Source organism: Spinacia oleracea, chromosome 5 (genome assembly GCF_020520425.1).
Source record: "Spinacia oleracea cultivar Varoflay chromosome 5, BTI_SOV_V1, whole genome shotgun sequence".
Classification (NCBI taxonomy): Eukaryota; Viridiplantae; Streptophyta; class Magnoliopsida; order Caryophyllales; family Amaranthaceae; genus Spinacia; species Spinacia oleracea.
The window spans coordinates 63803381-63818519 of record NC_079491.1 but is presented as its reverse complement, the minus strand read 5'-3'; the positions used below and the strand labels follow the sequence as shown (position 1 = coordinate 63818519).

Sequence of the window (15139 nt, the reverse complement as noted above, 5' to 3'; positions counted from 1 at the left end):
TATTATATAAAGGAACAGCTGAGGATAAATAAGTAAATACACTTTTCGTGTCCCCTTAGAAAAAGACAATAATACCCTCCTACCCCAGACTTCGGTCGAAACCCTAGAGATTCACTAAGCGCCCAATCTCTCCCTCCTCTCAACTCACGCCTTTTCTCTCTCCTCTCAACTCCATGGTAATTCTGCACATCCCAAACCTCCCCCCGTCTTCTTCCCCGGTCACTGAAGAACCCTAACCAATTTCGAAGATCAATGAAAAATCATTGATGGTAAGGTTCACCCTTTTCCCTCTCAAATAGCAATGGTGTTTTCTCATGCTTTTAATGGCGGAATTCTCCATCGAAAAACTCATCTTTGAGCTGTACAACGTGACATATGATCATCGATCACTTATCATCGCCGGACGCCGTCGTATTCTCATCTCCGCCGGCATCACTACCCTCGCGCCACTCCCCAGGTCATCATTCTTCCTTTTCCCCGAATTTTGTTGTAAATATTTCAATTTCATTTAAATTTACATTTCTTCCCGATTTTGGTGTAATAATACCCAATTTTTACTTCAATTTCAATTTTCAATTATTCAGATGTGGCTTGATTTGATTGCAAAGGCAAAAGAAGGAGGTGTGTGATTGAAACATACACATTTTGGAATGGACCTAAGCCTGTGAGAGGAGAGGTTTGTGGAACTCCTTTAATTTCAAAACCTAAATATTTATTTACTTATTAGTTCATATTTAATTTTGTCTCCTAATCATAATTGTAGTATAATTTTGAAGGGAGTTAATCCCGTGAGTTTAATTTTACTCTGCAATTTTACTCGGTGAATTTCTGCACCTTTTACACCGCCTTAATCACTTATAATTGTAGAATTTGGGGTTTTGGACTGGTGATTGATTGATCAGGTACATTGGAAGGGGAATTCTGGTGTGTGTTAACATGAGATGATTAAATTAAGTTGTAATTAACCTAATATCACTAATAAGCTGGTGTGTGTTAACAAACTATGTGCATCACTATTAAACTCTGCAATAAAATGATCTCAAGAATGTATAGGTTAATTAAATCTTGGCCGGAGATTAATGAATATTGATGAACTAGATGGGGGTACGTAGGTAACTGATCTTACCAAGTTTATTCCAGTTGGTAAGAAGTAAAACCCTTTTACAGGGTTGTTTGCGAAACTAACTTGCTCTGTTGGTCCAACCATATTCGTCATCGCAAAGCTACAATTCTTCCATTTTTGTTAAAAACTTTGAGCAGCCTCCTGTACAAAGTGTAAACGGAGATAGTGACTAATGTCCGAGAAATTGAAGGTCTATGAAATTGATGCTATAGGTTTGCTACCAGATGAGCTTTGGAATTTTATTTACCTCACTAATTTGTATAATTCTCCATACCTTGAGGACTTGAGGTCCTTGACAATAATCATCAATATTTTAGGTTAATTTTAATTATATTCACTGGATCTTTGTGTTTAACACAAGAGCATCATGGCAAAGCAGAATATAGTTTTATCTGACATGTGATGGATGTTTTCTTACTATGTAGGAGACTGGGACAAAATTACTTGACAGCCTATGTTTCTCCAGGGATAGATTTCCCTTTCTCTCTCCTCTCCCATGTTAACGGTAATTCATTTCTACTATTTCATATTATCAATTTGATTCCTGCACTAAATCAGTTGAATTTCTAATTGCGATTCAAAAAATTGAAAATTTGAACTTGATTAAACTGTGTAGGAATTGGTAAAGTAGCTGCTGCTTATTATTTTAAGAACTTGATTCAACGAAATGTTCATGGGAAGGTCGATCGGGTTCTTTTAGTCAGGAATTTAAGGAGATGCTATTGGAATCGTTAATTCGAGCGGAATTTCCGGTTCTTAGGTTAGAAGCAGTAACCTAACTTTTTTAGCTGAATTTCCGAATTTCCTATTTCCCTTTTGGTTTTTGATGATACGGTAATTGTAAGTTTGTAACTGACCGACTTTTGATTTTTGATAGTTTTGTTGTTGATGCTGAATTTGTAAAGAAGAATTCATGGCCTGAACTTGCTCTATTGTTTCCACTTCTCATCAGGTAAATTTGCTCTATTGTTTCCATTTCTTGCTTCTCTAATTTTACAAGAGTACTTTTTTTATTGAGGTTATTATGATTGTGATCATGATGCTCTGTATTTGCTGCTTTGGATGAAATTCTAATACAATTTTCATATTCAATTGATCAATTGCAAATTTGAAATGAAATATTTAAGATTTTAAGCAAAAGGTGACAACTTTTCCCCCTAATTAACTACTTTGTTTGTTCGATTCTTATCATTAGCTACCATGATTATAAACTGGACAATTGATTTTTAAGGTTTTATATATTGCATAGATGAAATGGATCACTAGCGGTAACTATTCATTTCTCAAGTTAACAGATGCAATGAAGGCTTTGAATCAGAAAGTTAAGTCACCTTAAAAACATTTAATATCCCCTATATTTTATAATATTTTTAATCACAGCAGAATATACAGGTTAACTCACCAAAAATCATGCCATAATTGAAACAGAAAATAAGAAAAAGGAAAGTCACATTAGTTTGCGACTTTGCTCCACCAATCACGCCACAAATTCAGTAGCTATCAAAAACGTCAAGATTTTTTTTTAAAAGGTAGAATGATTGAAATATAATTACTACTTAATACAATTACTAAAATTATGGAATAACAATTTGAGAAGAAAATCAATGGAGAAAAGAGGGAGAAGAACTATAGAATTTTGCTTCCTTGAGAGAAGACGAGTGGTCATGAACTTGCGAGTTCGGATTTTGATTTGTGACTACTTTTCCGCCATTTTTGTAGTGACACTGCGATGATAGCTGAGATAGGAGACTCATTGTTCAATTGTCAGAAGTTGAAGTTACCTAAAGGATGCGGGTATCCTTTATCAATGTGAATAATTATTGTTGGTTTTATTTTTTTCTATGGGGTTGTATGAATAATAGGATTAGGGTTTCCAGTGGCCCTACTCTTGGTTATGCTCAAGATGTTCCTGAGAATAGGGTTCTTGCTTTCATAGGCTGGATGGATTTGTTTGAAATGAATTCTAAGACGGTAGCAGAACACTGCAGTAGAACATAGCAGCTGCTACATCATTAGCCAACAACGTACTCTGGGAAAAACAGAAGAAAACAGCAGCACCTGCACTTCTTATATGTGCAGATTGGTTCTTCTGGTAGTTTTTGGTTCAGCAGCTGCAGGTGCAGTTTGATTTTCATACTTTTGATATGTGCAGATTTGTGTTAGAGTGTTTGCAGACTGTTTGTTCTGTTGTTACAGTCTGCTGCTATGGGTTGTTCATTCCAGCTGTTTCAACTGTTGTTTTTCTTCTGTTTTTCCCAGCAGCAGCTGCGGCTGAGGGTTATCTTTTTTTCCCCTTTCAGCTTTGCTTATGCGTATGTTACTTTGTTACACTTACGTTTTTACCTTCATTGCAGTTATTGTTGTGGTTGGCGGTTTTTTAAGCAAAATCTGTTTTGGTGGACTGGTTAGGTAACTGAACAACATAAATCGACAATGCTGCGATGTGACCAAAAGACTATCATCTTCTTGATCCACACGAATGGAGATACTACTGAGGTTGAGATCCATGACGGTCCACAATGTCATAAAAACTGGAACTAAACTGCACTTGAGAGAAGACAATCAATGGAGAAAAGAGGGAGAAGAACTAAAGAATTGCTTCATGAGAGAAGCCGAGTGGTCATGAACTTGCGAGTTTGGATTTTGATTAGTGACTTCCTTTTCCGCCATTTTGTATTCTTATATTCTCTCTCCTCTGGTGCAGGAATTACGGCTGAATCATCCTTCAAGTTTCACGGCAAAACAAAAGATAGGGTAATGAAAGAAAAAGGTGAAACACTTGGGTAGAGTTTTGTATTCAGGCTATTGTCTTTTTTGAAAGCTTCTTTGTTTGGGCTCAATATTTAAGCCCAATGTTGGCCTTTAACGGGTTTACGTTAGCATCATTATGTTAAGTTTCTATCACTTCATAATTACTTTTATTCAGCTACATAATTTATTCTTATGTGATATAGATGTTCATATGTTGTGTAATTTAATGTAATTCTGTTTTTATGTCTCTTCAGAGACATCTAGAATTAACAACAATATATTGTGTAATTTAATATAATTCTATTTTTATTTCGAAATGTTACTACTTTGTGAACATTTTTTATTATATTTAGTGGTTGTAATACAATTTTAAGTTTTTATATAATTCCGCACGCATCGCGTGCATATTAGACTAGTAACATATAGGACAACAAAGAACATAAAAAATACATTATAATATGCATAAAAAACTATACCAAACATATAGTTACTATAATGCAAGATATAATACCTATAAATATTATTGATTGTCATTTAATCACAGAGTTGTAGACATAGTTGGTGTGATAATAATATAGTAACTCAATCCATAATATAGTAACTATATCATTAATAATATAGAATAACATATAAAACATGCACATAACATAATAAACTAACATAGTACTTATTTCAAACATATAGTAACTATATAAAACATAAATAACTATTGAAGAAAATAAACCTATGGTAACAAATCATGACAAAATAAACATATTACCTATTTCAACATATAGTAACTATATAAATAATATAGTAACTATTGAAGAAAATAAACATATGATAACAAATCATGATAAAATAAACATAGTACCTATTTCAAATATATTGTAACTATATAAAATATATAGTGACTATTATAATATAGTAACTATTGTACACATATAGTAATCATTATAATCATATATTCACTATCTAAGAAGCGGACGAAAACATACTCTAAATAACATAGTACATAATGTAATTGTATAGTAACTATTATTTACCAAAAAATGACTATAAACTGTAAATAACATAATAACGATCTTAAACACATAGTTACTGTTTTAACTTATAATAACTTTCTAAAAAATATAGTAACTATTTTAAACATATAGTTACTGTTTTAACATTATAGTAACTTTTTAAAAAAATATAGTTACTGTAAAAAACTACTACTAACATAAACACAACGACCATTTCAGTGACTATTAAAAACAATATTTCGCAACATAAATTAAAGGTAACTATATCATTTATATACTAACTATGTGAAACACTAACCCTAATTTCAACAAAACAACAAACATTTCAAATCACTCAACAAATAAATAATAAAATAAGTTCTAAAACATACCGAAAGCAGGCACAACACAAATTCGCCGGATCTATCGTCACATCATCGTTTTTAGGATCGATAATTACCATTTTTTCATCACAATTGTAACACAAATTCGAACTACACAGTTAATTTCAAGTAATTTGTTGACTTGATTTCGATGCAAAACCTAAAATTTTTTGTTGAAACTGAAAAGAGAGCAGTTGAGAGAGCATAGGAAAGAGGAGAGAGAAGTTGAGGGAGCAGTTGAGAGAGGAGAGAGAAATTGCAGAAAATGAAACCACAAAAGCTGAAGAAAAAAAATTTAAATGGTTTATATACTTGAATAAAGGCACGTGACACTCCCACCATAGATTATTACTCATCTGCCCTGGTCCACGCTAAGTTAGCGTGGACCAGGTTTATATTAGTGTAAATACCCAAAAGATTAATCTATTTGATTTTTTACGGTTCCTAAGACACGACTTATAACGAAACGTTTCCCAAATTTGACCCAAAAAATTGCAATGGACTCTTCCAGGAACAGAGGGAGTAATAATTAAGATTTTAGACCGACAAATCAAGACTAAACATCATAACTTCAGGCTTGAACTTTCATCTAGCCTAACGTTTTAGCTTTCATTTAGCCTAATGTTTGTCAATTAGTGTATTCCCTCTTATAGATTGTCTCCCACACTATTCCATTTCTATCATTGTGGGAGAAATGAATAATACTATTGAGATTTGAGACAGGGTGAGATGTATGGCAATACTTGGTAGAGTTTCTAATTAACTCTATGAATAATCTCCCCAAATACGCCAAATTTCAGGCCGGGTTCATGTTGATCAGGCCAACATAGAATATTCCACCTTATAACAACTATTTACTATTACTCCATTCAATGTGGGACTTTTAAAGTTTGATAACTATGGTGTGCTATAACTCCCAACACTTTTCGATGGGGCACACATCTTTTAAACTCCACCAAATCTCATCCATCTCTTTATCAAAGTTTTACCATTTTATTTGTCCATCAAAGCATGAAAGTATAATGTAGGATGTGAAGATGTTATGATTTTCATTAATTGACTGAGTGTTGTATGAACTTCTTAAAACTATTTATTAATATGTATAGCCCTACTATAGTTATATAATTATAGTTGCATTCTTATAATCTTAGAAAGTTATAGTCATATAGTTACGATTCTAGTCATTAGTTATTAGCTTGTTAGTTTTATCCCTTATCGTCCAGTATAGAATTATATAACTTATATTTTGTATAGAGTTATAGGAGTAATTTTTTTTACTTTATTTGTCCTACACACTTTTAGATTTGTATTGATAAATAATAATTTATCAGTAGCTTAAAACTAACAAAAACTTTTGTGTGCCCCCGATCTACGGTATTTTACTGTACATCCAAATATAAAAGTGAACCAGACCAAAGATATGAGGACCAAAGATATAAGTGACCTTATTCGAGGACTAAAGTTACCCTACTCAAGGATTAATGTGACTCTAACCATTGAAAAATGCGACCCTAACAATAAACAATGAAGTGACTCTAAACAAAAGTGATATGCTTGTTAATTACAAGTTATAACTATGACCAATTCACCAATACAACACCAATAGTATTGCAATACAACACCAACTATGAAAATATACCCATGTACAAGTGTAATATAGGTAATAGGCTACGTGGAGCTTGACTCCACACAATATACAATATGCACATTGCTCTACCATTTGAGCTAATAGCCTTGAAAATAAGGTAACTTATAACAACAATAAAGAAAACTTATAACATCAATAAGGATAACTAAAAGAACAGAACTTGTGCGAATAACCTTCCCCTTTTAGACCTTCACACAATATATTATCGTAAATCGGTCTTTCTAAAAAATTTGTGTAAAACTAACTACGCAACAAGCAACTAGTAACTACTATAACAAGTAACTACAAATTACTTGACTACTAAAGTAGCTTATAACTAACAAGTCTAACTATTATTTCTGGACTTATAGACGTTACAATTATATACTGTTACATACTCGTATTAGTTTTAGGAAAAATTAATATTAATAATCCCAACTATGAATGGGCTTCTCATTTTAATCTCGATTATAGTTTAACATAGAATAATCCTAACAATCAATATACCCTTCCATAAACAATCTCTTATCGAGTGTGATGGATAGCTCAGTTGGTTCCAGGTGATCATGGGATCGATTCTCATCCCCGCCCTTTGTGGCTCATTCGCAACAAAAAAAATAAACAATCTCTCATTACCTGCAAACTTAGTTTTTTTCAGATTTAATTTTAACATGGAGAATTCTAGCCTTTTTAGATTGCGTTAACAATTTATCGGAATTATACTTTCATATTTTTTGGGGGGTTTAGGCTAGAAGGTAGATAATTTATCTTGACATAGTAGTTTGAATAGTGTAAATGTGCAATTGATTATTGAATTTGTTGGTTTTTTCGGGGGTTTTATTGAATTGGGGTTTCAGATGTGGGATTTTGCTAGAAATAAATCGAAAAGATCAAAGAAAGGTGGTGTAAATGTAATTTAGGCGTTATTACGGGGCAGGCCCGGCCATAGGGAGGTCTGGTCGGATCCACATCACAGGGCCCCAAAATTTGGGGGCCCAAAAATAATTTAAACACTGCTGGGCTAAAACTTAAAATAAAATAAAAAAAACTTCCCTTTCCCATACTTCTCCCTTCCCCGTAACTTCTTGAAACAATGAAACAAGGAAACCAAAAATAACTCTTCAAATTCTCTCTCCTTCCCATGGTGATTTGACTGATTTCAAAAAATTAGTCAATTACAACCTTCATCAACTACTCAACGGTTCAATCTTCGACCTACATTCCTTTTCTCGTTCCTTTGAGGCTTTGAATCTCACTTTCTCTCTCTTCCGTTCAATGCTCTCTACCAGGTAATTTTCTTATGCTAAAACCTCAAGATTTGATTGTTTTTATGTTATTGACTTGTTGCTCTTAATTGTAATTCTTCTATTTCAATTTTCGATTAAATTAGGGTTTTGAAATCGAATTTTTCCCAGAAAATTTGTCGAAGTTCGATGGCAAGGCGGTGTATTTCGATGGATTGGAACTCCGAGTAGAAACGAACAAGGTGGAATTTGGTCAATTAAGTAGGGTTTGTTGAAGATTTGGGTTTAATTTTATTGATTTGATTGTTGTTCATGTATGTGGAATTTGGTCAATTAGGTAGGGTTTGTTGAAGATTTGGGTTTAATTTTATTGATTTGATTGTTGTTCATGTATGTGGAATTTGGTCAATTAGGTAGGGTTTGTTGAAGATTTGGGTTTAATTTTATTGATTTGATTGTTGTTCATGTATGTGGAATTTGTTCATTTTAATTGAAAATTGAAGCGTGTAGTATGTAAATTTTGAATTAATATTGTTCATCTTTATTTTCCTATTTATTATCCATTTAATTAAATATAAAAAAAAACACATAAAAGTTATCCATGGAAAAGGGGAAATTTGATAGTTTCTTGTATCTGTATCTGACAGTTTATTATTGGAAGCAAAGAGGGCCTCACATGAACTTCATTGATAAGCTTAACACCTGGCCACCAAATCGTCGGAGCCGGCCCTGTTACGGGGTGATGATGATGAAGTGAGGGGTCAGAGTGAGGGGAGGATGCACCGGTTGTGAGCTTCGTGGGGAAGGAGAGAAAGGTTCAAAGAATGGTAACACTTCTCTGGGTTTTATTGAAATTGGGGGTTTTGAGTGGGGTTTTGTTGGAATTGTAAATTAATTGAGTTTTGCTATGCATTTCTGGTTAGGGTGCAAAGAGATAGAATGAAATCATAGGGAGGAAGAAGGAACTAAGGAAACAAATAGAAAAGTCCTTGAGGTTGGTTATCAAGTATATCCATGGACGAATACAGAGGAAGAACAAAGGAGAGGGCCCACATTTAATGAAATTACCTGATATAGCAAGGATTGAACACTAGACTCTTGAATTAAAAGTTACCATTCTTACCATTTTAGGCTTAGCTAACCACAATGATGTTATATTTTTCTATAAATAATAAATACAACCTTTTTAAATAATGAATTAAAGGGAAAAAGAAAAACAAAAGGGAATTAATTACTTAACTTATAAATGTACAATTCTTCTCTTCTCAACTTAAGCTTGAAAAAAAGAAAAAAACTTAGGGTAATGAAGTGTAATTATGAGTGCGGAAGAGGGAAACATTGACAAGAAAATAATAATCAACTAATCATGAAGAAGAGAACTCGATTTTGTTTTGATTTTCGAATATGGGAAGAAAGTTTGTTGATCGGCCACTGATCTTGCATGGAAATCAGATAATAGCACCACATACGCACATATTTAAAATAAGTAAATCCCACTAAAAGTTAAATCCGGAACAACGCCCGGGCCACAAACTAGTTTAGGATTATTCTGGATTAAGTCATAGTTTGGATTAAAACTAGAAGACTGTCCATAGTTCAGATTATTAATACACTTGATGATAAAACATTTCATAACTTTCAATACAATCACAACTTTCAATACAATCTGATTAATATCTTAATAAACTGAATGATAAACATTTCATAATTAGGTTGTCATCATTATCGATTACTCCGTATTAAACTACGAAGTAGTAAGTATTAATTGTGTATCCTTACTTTTATTTCTTGCACTTTTTTATTGGAGGAAGTAAAAATACCTATCAGATATGTATGTCTAAATACATATCAGGTCCAAAAAAAAAGGTAAAATAGAAAATAAAAAGTTTTTGGGGGGAAAATGAAATTGAACAGTGAAACACACATGGTAACAATGCCATGGTGGACTTGGCAACGTGGAAATAATTGATCTTCTTCTCAAATCAGTTTGGTATTCTCTGGTTCTTCCCCAAATCGATTTCTTCTTCATTTCTCCTTATCTGTACTCATCTTGTTCTTAAATTCAAATAAAAATCAGGAAGAAATAAACGTAGGACAAAATCTTAAAGTCCAATTCAAGTAATTTGGGGAAAATATTCGCAGACACCTTCTTCTTATGATATTTTTTAACATTTTACTTGATGAGTTCGAGGGAAATAGACGCTGAATCTGGGAGATTACTAAATGACCAAGATGGGGTGTTCGAATGGAGGTGGGAACCTCAATCTTCCGATGAAGAAGATGGTCTGAACCAGGTAAATCTAGCTTCTTAACCCAGAAAATTAGGGTTTTTTTGGTATATTATTTTGTAATGTTTGTAATATATTATTGCTCTGGAGTTTGCATTTAATTTCGTGCCTTCGAAATCGGAATTGTGTAATTTCGTATTGCTATATTAATTTGTAATTTCGTATTTAATTTCGTGCTAATAATTTGTTGGATTGCTATATTATTGTTTTCAGAGATTTGGTTTGCTATGAATTTATTGTGGATTGCTTTGATTTTTACGAATGAATTGGTGACTAATATCAACGTTTAATAATAGAATGAAAATGTGGAATAATTACAATGATTATTTGGGAATAATAATTGAATAATAATGATGAATTGTATTAGTCATTTATATTTTGTGTACCAGTAGTTGGGATGATATTTGATTGGAATGTTATAATCCTATTATTATGCAAGCCAAAGGAATTATTTTCAATAATATATTTGATTTATAATACAACATTGTTGATGTTAAATTTAGGATGGGGGAGATGGTTTCAAAACCCCCTCCAAGAAATTGGTATTCACTGCATATGGGGAGGAAGCGGAAGTTCCTGAAGTGAAGGAGGGTATGGTTTTTCCCGATTGGGAGGCAATTGATGTTCAATTGAAGGGTTATGGTAGGCAAAAGGGTTTTTGTTTTGTCCGTCGTTGTGGTTCGTCGAAGAAATGTACTTTGTCACAGGATGTGTCTGAAACGGGAGTAGTAGTTAAACAGAGGCGTAATTTTATGTGGACTTGTGAGTGCTATGGGGTCCCAGAGAGGAAGCGGAAGGTTAGTGGTGTTGTTGGTCTATCTGATAACCAGGTTCATGTTGGTAGTGGGATACGCAAGTCTAAGAAATGTGAATGTCCTGTACATGTATTTGCTAGTGTCAATGAGATAGGGCAGTGGGTTATACGTAGGTCAGTCATGGGGCACGCAAATCACCACCCAAGCCCGGGTAAGTCCCGGACAATTGATTCGTTCCGGAAGAAGTTCATTGAAGATAATCCCCATGTAGGTCGGGAATTTGAGGTTTGTAGGAAATCTGGGCTAAGGACAAATCAAGTATATAATTTGATGTCAACGCGAAGGAATGGTAAAGTGCACATGCCCTTTTCAGAGAAGGATATTCATGATTACCTTGCCAAAAGGAAAAAAGAAAAGAAGAAAGGGGGTGATGCAAGGGCGATGTTTTCATACTTTGAGAAGATGAAGGAAGATAATCCAGATTTTTTTCATGTCTTTAGGCAAGGTGATGATGGTAGGTTGCAAGATGTTCTTCGGGTAGATGCTCGTAGTTGAGCGGCGTATGAGTAGTTTGGTGATGTTGTGTGCTTTGACACTACCTATTTGACCAATCAATACAGAATGCCATTTGCGAATTTTTGTAGGTGTAAACCATCACGGGCAAAGCATTTTACTTGGTTGTGCGTTGGTTTCTCATGAGAATTCCGACACCTTTGAGTGGATATTTAGTCATTGGTTGGAGTGTATGGGAGGCAAAGCCCTAATAGGGATATTGACCGATCAGGCTGCCGCGATGAGGAAAGCATTGCGGTCAACCATGAGTCAAACAATTCATAGGTGGTGTCTATGGCACATTACGCAGAACTTTTGTAGGAAGCTAGGAAAGAATGAGGAGTACCTGGATTTGAAGGAAGACTTGGAGCATGCAATTTATGACAGTCTCGATGCCGATGAATTTGAACTGAATTGGGAAACCATGATGGAACGCTACAACCTGTCAGAGAGTGAATTTGATTGGCTTGAAGGTTAGTAGGATTTGCTTCCGGGTAGATGTGAATATGATGGTCTTATAAAATGTTGATTTGTTTAGCACCTTGTTGTTCATAATGGGAAAATACAAGAAATTGGTGATAAGTTGTTTTGCACAAAGTGAGATATCATGTTGAACAAGGTGATAAGTTTTAAAGAGAATTGATCCGATCAGTTTTATATATTAGTTGCACCAAAGTTAAAAGATGACATGTTGATTGTTAAAAGATGACAAGTTAAAAGTTGCAATCCCATTTGCACATTTAGATGTTTGATTACATGTTGAAAACTAATATTTAGTACATTTTGAAAACAGATACCCTACTGTTATGAGCTTCCCAATCCCACTTCGGTGATGTTTTTAGTTTGTTGCTGCCTGATCTGATCATCAGGTTGTTGATGCCTGATGCCTGATGTCTCATCTGATTAGTTTGTTGATATTGTTAGTTTGTTGATGCTTGATGCCTGAAATGATGACTGGTCTGCACAATCTGATCCGATTCATGGTCTGATATGCACAACCTGATCAGATCAGTTTATGCACAAACTGATCCCTGAACCTTGATTGTGCATAGACTGTCTGATCTGATCAGTTGTCCATATGTACGATCATGTCTGTCCTTGACCAGTCTATAGTCTATGCACAAGCATGGTCTCCACAAACTTGTCCATGGATCTGATATGTTTATGTATAAACTGATCCGTGTTGTTTAACTTGCAAAGCTGTTGTTCTTTAAACCCTGAATTGATCATGCATAAACTGATTATGAGTCCTGACCCTTAACATTAGAACTTGTTCCATGTGTAGGTATGTGCGCGGGAAGGTGTATGTGGATCCCTGCCTACCTGAAGCATTTATTTTGGGCCGGGATGAAGACGACACAACGGGTCGAAAGCATAAACAGTTTCTTTGATTGTTATGTTGACAAACATACCGCTTTGTATGAGTTTGCTGAGTCTTACTGCAAAGTAATGGAGGGAAGAGCAAATGCAGAAAGTAAGGCGGATGAAAGTACGGCGAGAAATATAAGGCAAATTCTGACTGGATTTCCAATTGAAGAAGTGTTCCAGAAATGTTATACCGATGCTAAGTTTAATGAGGTTCAAAGAGAGTGTACCAAAATGCTTTATGTGAATTGTGTTTGAAGGAAAATGTTGGATGATTCTCTGGAGGAGTATGAGCTTGAGGATAGGGTGTGGGTAAAACCTAAATACTCTAGGAAGGAGATCCTCACGAAACGTAAGATAAAGTATGTCGCAACGTTTAATTACGTGACCAAAGAAGTTAGTTGTCAGTGCAAGCACTTTGAATGCCATGGAATCATGTGTAGGCACATGATGCTGTTGTTTGATTTAAAAAACCAAACAGAAGTTCCCGAAAAATATATACTTCGGCGTTGGAGGAAAGATGTTGAACGAAAACATACTAAGGTGAAGGTGATGTACCATGACCCCTTGAAGACAGAGGCTGTTTGTAAGTGAGATCCATTCCAATTATGAATTGTTAAAAAATCAAGTTTGTTATGGTTATTTATATGTTTTTGGCATGCCATGTAGGTATGATAAGTTGCAGGTGTTGTTTGATCCCATTTGTAAGAAGGCTTCCAGTTACAAAGAAACTGTTGACGTAGTTGTAGAGATATTTCAGTTGTTGGATATTCGGTTGGACGATAAGATAGCCATGCTTGACAGGAAGAATGATGTTAACCAAAGTCAAAGTGAGGAGGTGATGTTGGGGACACCGTCTTCCGTATGTCTAGAGAAGGGTTTGACTGAGGTAAGCCCTTCTTATGTGGGTGAGTTGCTCCCGGTACGACGTCGCATTGCGGTATTTGATTCCCCGCTAGGAACCGAACATGAAGGTAGTTGTGTTGGTGGTGAACGTGTTCCTAGGAGTGTAGAGTTTCAGGGTCTTGATTCCGGAAGTAATGATGGGCATGGTTTTCTGTCTGGTAGCGTAGATGGGGGTACTCCCCTGTTGGATCCCTTTAAGCCTCCCGCACCTTCTCATAGGACTACTAGCTACAGGTTCAGGTCATGTACTGAGTATCCGAAGAGACCTCCAACGAAAGAACAGATGAAGCGGAACGGTGATTATTGTAACAAAGATGTTACTCAAAATGATGTTGAGGATGATGATGGTGATGATGATGATGCTAACCATACTGATCAGGGTCCGTTGTATCCATCCTCGGAGAAGTCGGCTCCGAGGATGACAGTAGCTCCGAGGAAGCCAGCAGCCCCAAGGAAGCCAACATCCCCAAGGAAGCCAGCTGCTCCAAGGAAGCCTGCTGCTCCAAGGAAGCCGGCTGCTCCAAGGAAGGGCAAGAAGGCCATGGAACAAACACCCCCACAACCTCCTACACAGCAGGTACAGTTAGCTTTTTTTTTTTACACACGTGCTTATATTCGACCCTTTTTTATGTTTTAAAAACATCAATTTATCAGGTGTTACAACAAAGTCTTGGTGGTATACAAATGTTAGATGGAACCATACGTTATTTTTCTGAGCCGGCAACTCTCTTACCCCCTGGATATGGCAATCACCCCCCACAATCTCATCAATCAACCTTTGTTCAACCCCAGCAGTCTCAACCACGACCTTACGTCCATCCCCAACAATCTGAACCACGACCCTATGTTCATCCACAACAATCTCAACCAATAAGCTATGTTCATCCCCAAACAATGCATCAACAAACCTTTGTTCATCCTCAACAACAACGCTATTTTCATCCTCAACATCCAATAGAATGACGGTATATTCAATCACAACAATCCCAACAATTGTTTGGTGATCAATCCGAATCTGGAGTCTGTGCTGGGTCTGTGAACGGTCCGCCAGTTGGATTCTTGGACCACCCGTGGTTGGTGGTGGTGGTTACGTTGACCAAGGTTCTTCGAAGGTTATCTCCTTTTCACAGCATTTGCGTGAGGTGGAATGTGGTGAATCTAA

General features: G+C 35.4%; 2 long non-coding RNA genes across 4 annotated transcripts; both read left to right on the top strand.

Annotated features, from left to right (window-relative positions):
• LOC110791206 (uncharacterized) lies at window positions 1-4084 on the top strand. 3 transcript variants are annotated; one of them, XR_008922119.1, is made up of 5 exons: window positions 1-457; window positions 585-676; window positions 1549-1883; window positions 2001-2075; window positions 3533-4084. It is a non-coding gene; the product is annotated as an uncharacterized lncRNA (long non-coding RNA). The 3 variants fall into 3 exon arrangements; XR_008922120.1 differs by having other exon boundaries at window positions 3478-4084; XR_008922118.1 differs by lacking the exon at window positions 3533-4084 and adding an exon at window positions 2843-3425.
• A 3732-nt stretch (window positions 4085-7816) lies between these two features.
• LOC130461136 (uncharacterized) lies at window positions 7817-8663 on the top strand. Its single transcript, XR_008921516.1, has 2 exons — window positions 7817-8156; window positions 8283-8663. It is a non-coding gene; the product is annotated as an uncharacterized lncRNA (long non-coding RNA).
• The last annotated feature ends 6476 nt before the right edge of the window (window positions 8664-15139 follow it).